This window comes from Pieris rapae, chromosome W (genome assembly GCF_905147795.1).
Source record: "Pieris rapae chromosome W, ilPieRapa1.1, whole genome shotgun sequence".
NCBI classification, from domain to species: domain Eukaryota; kingdom Metazoa; phylum Arthropoda; class Insecta; order Lepidoptera; family Pieridae; genus Pieris; species Pieris rapae.
The window spans coordinates 3,168,976-3,176,464 of NC_059533.1; the positions used below are offsets into that span (position 1 = coordinate 3,168,976).

The 7,489-nt window shown below is 38.8% G+C and overlaps 1 long non-coding RNA gene across 1 annotated transcript; it reads right to left on the reverse strand.

The window, feature by feature from the left end:
* Positions 1-3,902: 3,902 nt before the first annotated feature.
* On the reverse strand, positions 3,903-5,096 carry LOC123690467. The gene is made up of 2 exons (XR_006751093.1): positions 4,797-5,096; positions 3,903-4,233 (listed from the first exon to the last, which is right to left on the reverse strand). It is a non-coding gene; the product is annotated as an uncharacterized LOC123690467 (long non-coding RNA).
* Positions 5,097-7,489: the final 2,393 nt, after the last annotated feature.

Here is a 7,489-nt window from a genome sequence, read left to right on the forward strand (position 1 = left end):
GACGAGTAGAGATATGTGACTCTCTGCATCTTCATCCGAGTTTGAAAAAGTATCTAAATTTAAACACCTAATTAAACCGACACTTTCATTTAGAACATTTTCCGCACGGTAATTGTTATTCTTTTGAAATTACACAGATTATAATATACTAATATATACGTCCGCTATCTTGTTTGTCAATTGTTGATTGTTCATATCGTCAAGTGCTTTTTTATTCGTCTCAGTGACGTTTATTGAAAGTAAATTTAATTAGGGTTTACTGTGTGCGCGTGTGTGTGTGTGTGCAAATGTGTGTTTACTTGTATTCGTTTTTACAACAAACTCCCAACCGAAATTAGAGAACTGTCAGTAAATAAATTCAAAGCCCTTGTTAAAATTAAATTAATTAATAAAGCCTTTTATAAATGTGGCGAAAGTTTCTTGCCAGTTCTTCTTACCCGCTCTACGCCCTCGACTTGCGAACTGGTTGTAAATGCAAATTTAATTTGTTTTTTTTTTGACGTTCATAAGTGTAGTACATGTTTACCTAGATGAATATTTTGAGTTTACTAGAATAAACATTCAACTTACATCAAACGTTTCACCGAGACAATGTATCCAGGACAATGTAGCGAAGTACACACTAGTCGGATATTGTGTATCCCGTGGCAATTGAAGATGAATAGGCTTTTGGGCAAACTATTATAAATTCGCCCGGATTTTGGACAGCCCGGCACAGAGACACCGAATCCTGCAATAATTCCGGTGGGATCATCGCAATGTCCGATGGCAACCAAACGGATTTATTCTGGACGAACGCCGGGCACAAGCGTTCCACTGCTTTCCGAAATGTATCGCTTTGCGAATCGTCGATGCCATACCTGGAATGCGTTCGAGCAATGTAAAAAAAAAATGTTAAACAGATAATAGATAAAATTGATTAACAGAAAATTGAAATAAATTCAAAGAGTTTGAGGAAAGCACCAACTCAGGTGTCACCCGGATTCTACTACCAAGCGCCAACTTCAATATTTAATTAGCGCCTGTTCACCTGAACCTCATGGCCCAATGCTCTAGTCCAAAGGGGAGAAAAAGGAGTTGGAGGAGACACATATTTGTGCTGTTTATTATTTTCCGCTCTCAAATATATATTTTTAGCAACCAGAAGTAAAAATTAAATATAATAAAAACAATTCGAAATAACCTAAGAAGTTATTTTATGAACAAACTAAGAAAACGCGGTAATTTCAATATCACACTAAAATTATCTTAAAACTGACTTATACAAACAAAACAACACGACTTTAGATATTCTAAAAACACAACCGTCAATCTTAAAACAATAACAAAAAATCACACCGAATAAAAATAACATGGAACGAACTCACAGTACGCGGCTTCGAAACCAACGACCACTCTAGTCAACGTCCGGGCAGCGAATGCTAGCGTGCCACACTGAGGCCTTTCTTTTATAGTAAGCGGGTGGGGATCGAAACCACCTACTGCCCTCTGTTCAGTTTCCGCTTATAATATTAGTGTAAAGTCTTTATAACGTTATCCTTTATAACGATAAACTCCCTATAACGTTGGAGTGAGCCGAAGTTGGTTGGTATGCGTTAAAACTCAAACATTGAAACACTCTTTATAGCGATACGCCATTCACTATTACGAAGAAATGTGTTTATATTTGTAGACAGTAAATATTTATTATCGGTATTATTGTTTATGTTATGTTATCAGGTAACAAAAGACTTTGAAGCTCCAAAACATCCGAGGTCGGTCTAGCTTTTGTTATCCTTAATTGCCTCGTACACATGCAGTATGGCGCATTGTTTTCTCGGAAGTGATGGTCTTCGACCAAGCATACTGGGTACCTATCTTATTATCATTCGTAAAACTACTTTGAAACTGTTAACATGTTTTTTTTTTGTTCACTCCATGTAACGACAAAAAAATGCTCAGTCCCTCGAGTTTCGTTATAAAGAGTTTACACTGTATATGGAAGAGCCGAGATCATTGTTACCCGAGTAGGTCTCATCAAAAATTTTCATTCTATGTGGGCGTGGCGTTAAATCCAAAAATTAGGAAAACATGCAAGACACTGACAAGACTGATCTAGAATAATTGTCTTGTAAAAAATCAATAAAATTTAATATACGTCCACATACCATACTTTCTTCTTTCCACTATGCATGTTCTTATTGCGAATCGATACGAAAACGAATAATAAAACACGTGTTAATGTTTAATGTCGTGCAGTAGCTGAGCGAACGGGGGGACGACACGAAGTCCAGCGCCGAAGAGAAGAAGTGAACAAAATTTACTACAAAACCGGTCGTGCAACTTGTCGCGCCCCGCACGCACCGCACCCCCGCAACAACGTTTAATATGCAACTTCTTAAATATACTTCTATCGTGCACATATTCCCCCCCGTGCATTTCATGCACCCTCTGACGCGAGCACGATGACCTTCTTAGTCGCCCGTCTGACGAGTCCAGCTTTTGTTCGTTCTTCTATCACGCGGACGACTCCATCCTTCCCGGGGTACGTGGCGGTGACGCGTCCCTTGGGCCAAGAGTTACGAGGAATGGCGTCGTCCACCAGCAGGACTAGGTCACCAAGCTTAGGGGCGGTGCTACGGCTCCTGGGATCTCGGCGATTCTGTAATATACGTTATATGGTGGTTAGCTTAATGTATCCAGGCGATATACAGACGGACATAATAGCTATTTCCGTCCAAAATCGGAGGAGATCGTTGTTTCTCTGGCAGGTCTGGGGCTGATTCTATTCGTGACTTTAAACGTATGATTCCTTCTTCGTCTATTGAAACGCTTAAAGTTCGAAGTCGACTGTTTTTCCCGACAGGAAGATTGCCACGCAGCCGCCGCAAATCCTCTTCAAAGCATGCTTCTTGTGACGCTTTCCACCATAATGTTTCGGCTTTCTTTATGTGATGTGCTTCCAGAGATACTGTCTTCGCGTGTCTTCTTTGGCCACATAATCCGATAAATTGTAGAACTCTTCCAGTACTTCTAATGAGACGGATCCAAGAGGAGAATCTTGTTGCCTCTGGAAGGGACTCTTTTAAGCAAGGCTTTACATTATTATTTATTGCTGCCACGCGCTCCTCTCCCGTAGCAACAATCTCTGCCACTTCTTCCTGGGGCCAGTTTTCTTCTGACGAATAAAGGAATTCTGGTCCCTCAAACCATCGATGCTCGCTGTTGAAACTTCGAGGTACCTGTCTTGTAGTGTTGTCAGCAACATTTAAAGCAGTTGGTACCCATCTCCATTCATTTACTTTCGTTCCTTCTTCTATTTTAGCTACTCGGTGAGCAACGAATGGTTTGAAAACCCGCGGGCCCGACCGTAACCAGGCAAGTACTGTTTTAGAGTCAGTACAGCACTACAAATACACACTATAAAATATTTAACACATTATATTTTCAAAGCACAACACACGTCGTATTTACTTAAATATAATTTAATTAAATATCTCACCCCACTCGTATCCACAACACAATTATCATGTTCTATTTTACACAATTACAAAACAATATTCTCAAACTTATTAACTCTAAATTCGACGTTTATTTCGACAGTTAGACGGTAGGCACGCTCGATTAATTAAATAGTTAACTTGCAATTAGATACGTAATATGTTGATCACTTAATATAAAATTTTAACGAAACGAACACTATATTAAGGAACCACTAAAACGAAACAATTCAATACACAACTAATTACAAACGAATTTAATGTTAACTATATTCAACACGTGCACTATCACTTGACACTAAACAAATGAATAGATATTTCACTACGTATTTCGAGAAATCCATCTTTTAATGTCCATCCGGTTCGAAGACCAAAAAATGTTCTTATTGCGAATCGATACGAAAACGAATAATAAAACACGTGTTAATGTTCAATGTCGTGCAGTAGCTGAGCGAACGGGGGGACGACACGAAGTCCAGCGCCGAAGAGAAGAAGTGAACAAAATTTACTACAAAACCGGTCGTGCAACTTGTCGCGCCCCGCACGCACCGCACCCCCGCAACAACGTTTAATATGCAACTTCTTAAATATACTTCTATCGTGCACAATGCATATACCCAATCCATGGGAGGCCATGAGGGTCTCTGTGCCAGCAACTCGTCGAGAACAGCATTCCCAGATGTAATGTGGGCGCAGTCATTCCAACCACGGGACCCAGGAAACTTAACATGTTCTGTATCTCCCTACCGATACACTGAAATAATGAATACGATTAATAAGAATTTAAATGCATTTAACATAAGTAGTGGCTATAGAAAATGTAAAATAAATATTGATCAAACCAAGGCAAAGCCCCTATAACGTACTATGCCAGTCAGCATTTTTTTATAGAGCAGGGGTCTAACGGGTCCTGTTGATGTTAAGTAATACCGTCGTCGATTGCCACTATTAATTCCAGAGGGTTCGCGCTTCGTGCTGGCTTTTGGTACACTCTTTTCTTGAAGAACCCCAAGAAGAAGAAGAAGGAATTGCTTTGGAAATACTTCAGTGTCTAGCTGGTTCCACATAGTGGTGGTGCGCGGCAAAAACGAACGACAAACGTCGGATGATTAAACTCAGCTATTATCAATAACACAATTTAACTCAATAATATTTTACTTTCCATATAATTTTTAATACTGTCCAATACCTACGGTGTTAGTAAAATATGAAAACAACTCAAAATTGCAGTTATTACTTACATTTTATATAATTTTCTTTTAATGTTAAAATTAGATAAACTTATTAAGAATATTGAGTTTCAAAATGATCTCTCACCTTCAAGTTCCAAGGATGTCTACTATAATGGTCGGTGGAATCATTATTTGGGAACCCATAATCTGCGGCACCCGTGTCTATGGAAGCTGCGTTTACACAGACATGCTTTGTCCTCGACAAGACAAGGTCCCAATATACTTTTTCCATGGAATTTGTTTTCCGAGTTGTGGAAGACAAAAATGCATTGGAAGCGACTTCTGCCACTTTTTGAAAAGCGTGAAGATTCATTGATCGACCGGGAACAATGCAGTCTTCAGTCTCAGCAAGGGCATTTAATACTAAACGATCTTTTGTCGGGATTTCATCAGACGAATAATTATCTGTCGAATCACCTGGCTCCAGCATTTGCTTTTATGCCTGCAAAGGACTTCGTGCACGGTTAAACATCCTTGATTGACTTCTTTCGCACGTTCCACTTGTTCTATCAAATTTTCATTCTCCAACGTTGTCATCACTTCATATGTTAGTAGATATTTTTCATAAATTTGTTTAATTTTTTGACCGGGATTTTTTAAATTATTACAACACTTTAATTGCTCGGCAACTTTGTTCCATTGTACTATTTTTGTTAGCTTCTTTAGGCCACCCATTTGCTGTACTAGCTTGAATAAATATGGTAAGTCCACTTCCAAGCCGCTTAGTAGTGGCGGTCGCCTAAATGTCACTTTTTGCGACGCCAAGACGGCTTTGAAAGTGCTCAACTTTTTGGCAGCTGGCCCATATCGTTTGAACATCCGTTGCACGTAGTGGTTGGTTACATTAAAGTTCATAGTCCCATCAAGATTACAGGGTGGTGTGAATCCATCAGGTGGTATAACTTTGCATAAACCATATTTGGACGCTTCTGGTAAAATTTTCTCTATGTATGTTAGTTAATAGTCTTTATGTTTTACACTACTACAATAAATGTTTTCTATCTATACATTTGGTTTTAATCAATTATTCATTACATTCGGCTATTATTTTCTAATATAGGAGACGTTGGGAGCTTAGAAAATTCAACAAGTCTTCCGCAGTAGACGAAACTGTTTATAGCTCTGTCGGGTCTTGTGTCTCGAGTCCAAAGAAGTTTATGCTTAAAAGACGGTCTCTGTCGCTCCTCCTGTCTCCGAAGACACTCTCCTTAAAGGCTTAGTCAGCATCGGGGCACTGAGCGATAACACATCGAGCGACGTTCAGTTTCATGGTAATTTAGAGCGATTGGAATCGTCAACGACCAGTCACTTTCCGAGCAGCTTGATCCATTGGCGACGAGTAGAGATATGTGACTCTCTGCATCTTCATCCGAGTTTGAAAAAGTATCTAAATTTAAACACCTAATTAAACCGACACTTTCATTTAGAACATTTTCCGCACGGTAATTGTTATTCTTTTGAAATTACACAGATTATAATATACTAATATATACGTCCGCTATCTTGTTTGTCAATTGTTGATTGTTCATATCGTCAAGTGCTTTTTTATTCGTCTCAGTGACGTTTATTGAAAGTAAATTTAATTAGGGTTTACTGTGTGCGCGTGTGTGTGTGTGTGCAAATGTGTGTTTACTTGTATTCGTTTTTACAACAAACTCCCAACCGAAATTAGAGAACTGTCAGTAAATAAATTCAAAGCCCTTGTTAAAATTAAATTAATTAATAAAGCCTTTTATAAATGTGGCGAAAGTTTCTTGCCAGTTCTTCTTACCCGCTCTACGCCCTCGACTTGCGAACTGGTTGTAAATGCAAATTTAATTTGTTTTTTTTTTGACGTTCATAAGTGTAGTACATGTTTACCTAGATGAATATTTTGAGTTTACTAGAATAAACATTCAACTTACATCAAACGTTTCACCGAGACAATGTATCCAGGACAATGTAGCGAAGTACACACTAGTCGGATATTGTGTATCCCGTGGCAATTGAAGATGAATAGGCTTTTGGGCAAACTATTATAAATTCGCCCGGATTTTGGACAGCCCGGCACAGAGACACCGAATCCTGCAATAATTCCGGTGGGATCATCGCAATGTCCGATGGCAACCAAACGGATTTATTCTGGACGAACGCCGGGCACAAGCGTTCCACTGCTTTCCGAAATGTATCGCTTTGCGAATCGTCGATGCCATACCTGGAATGCGTTCGAGCAATGTAAAAAAAAAATGTTAAACAGATAATAGATAAAATTGATTAACAGAAAATTGAAATAAATTCAAAGAGTTTGAGGAAAGCACCAACTCAGGTGTCACCCGGATTCTACTACCAAGCGCCAACTTCAATATTTAATTAGCGCCTGTTCACCTGAACCTCATGGCCCAATGCTCTAGTCCAAAGGGGAGAAAAAGGAGTTGGAGGAGACACATATTTGTGCTGTTTATTATTTTCCGCTCTCAAATATATATTTTTAGCAACCAGAAGTAAAAATTAAATATAATAAAAACAATTCGAAATAACCTAAGAAGTTATTTTATGAACAAACTAAGAAAACGCGGTAATTTCAATATCACACTAAAATTATCTTAAAACTGACTTATACAAACAAAACAACACGACTTTAGATATTCTAAAAACACAACCGTCAATCTTAAAACAATAACAAAAAATCACACCGAATAAAAATAACATGGAACGAACTCACAGTACGCGGCTTCGAAACCAACGACCACTCTAGTCAACGTCCGGGCAGCGAATGCTAGCGTGCCACACTGAGGCCAC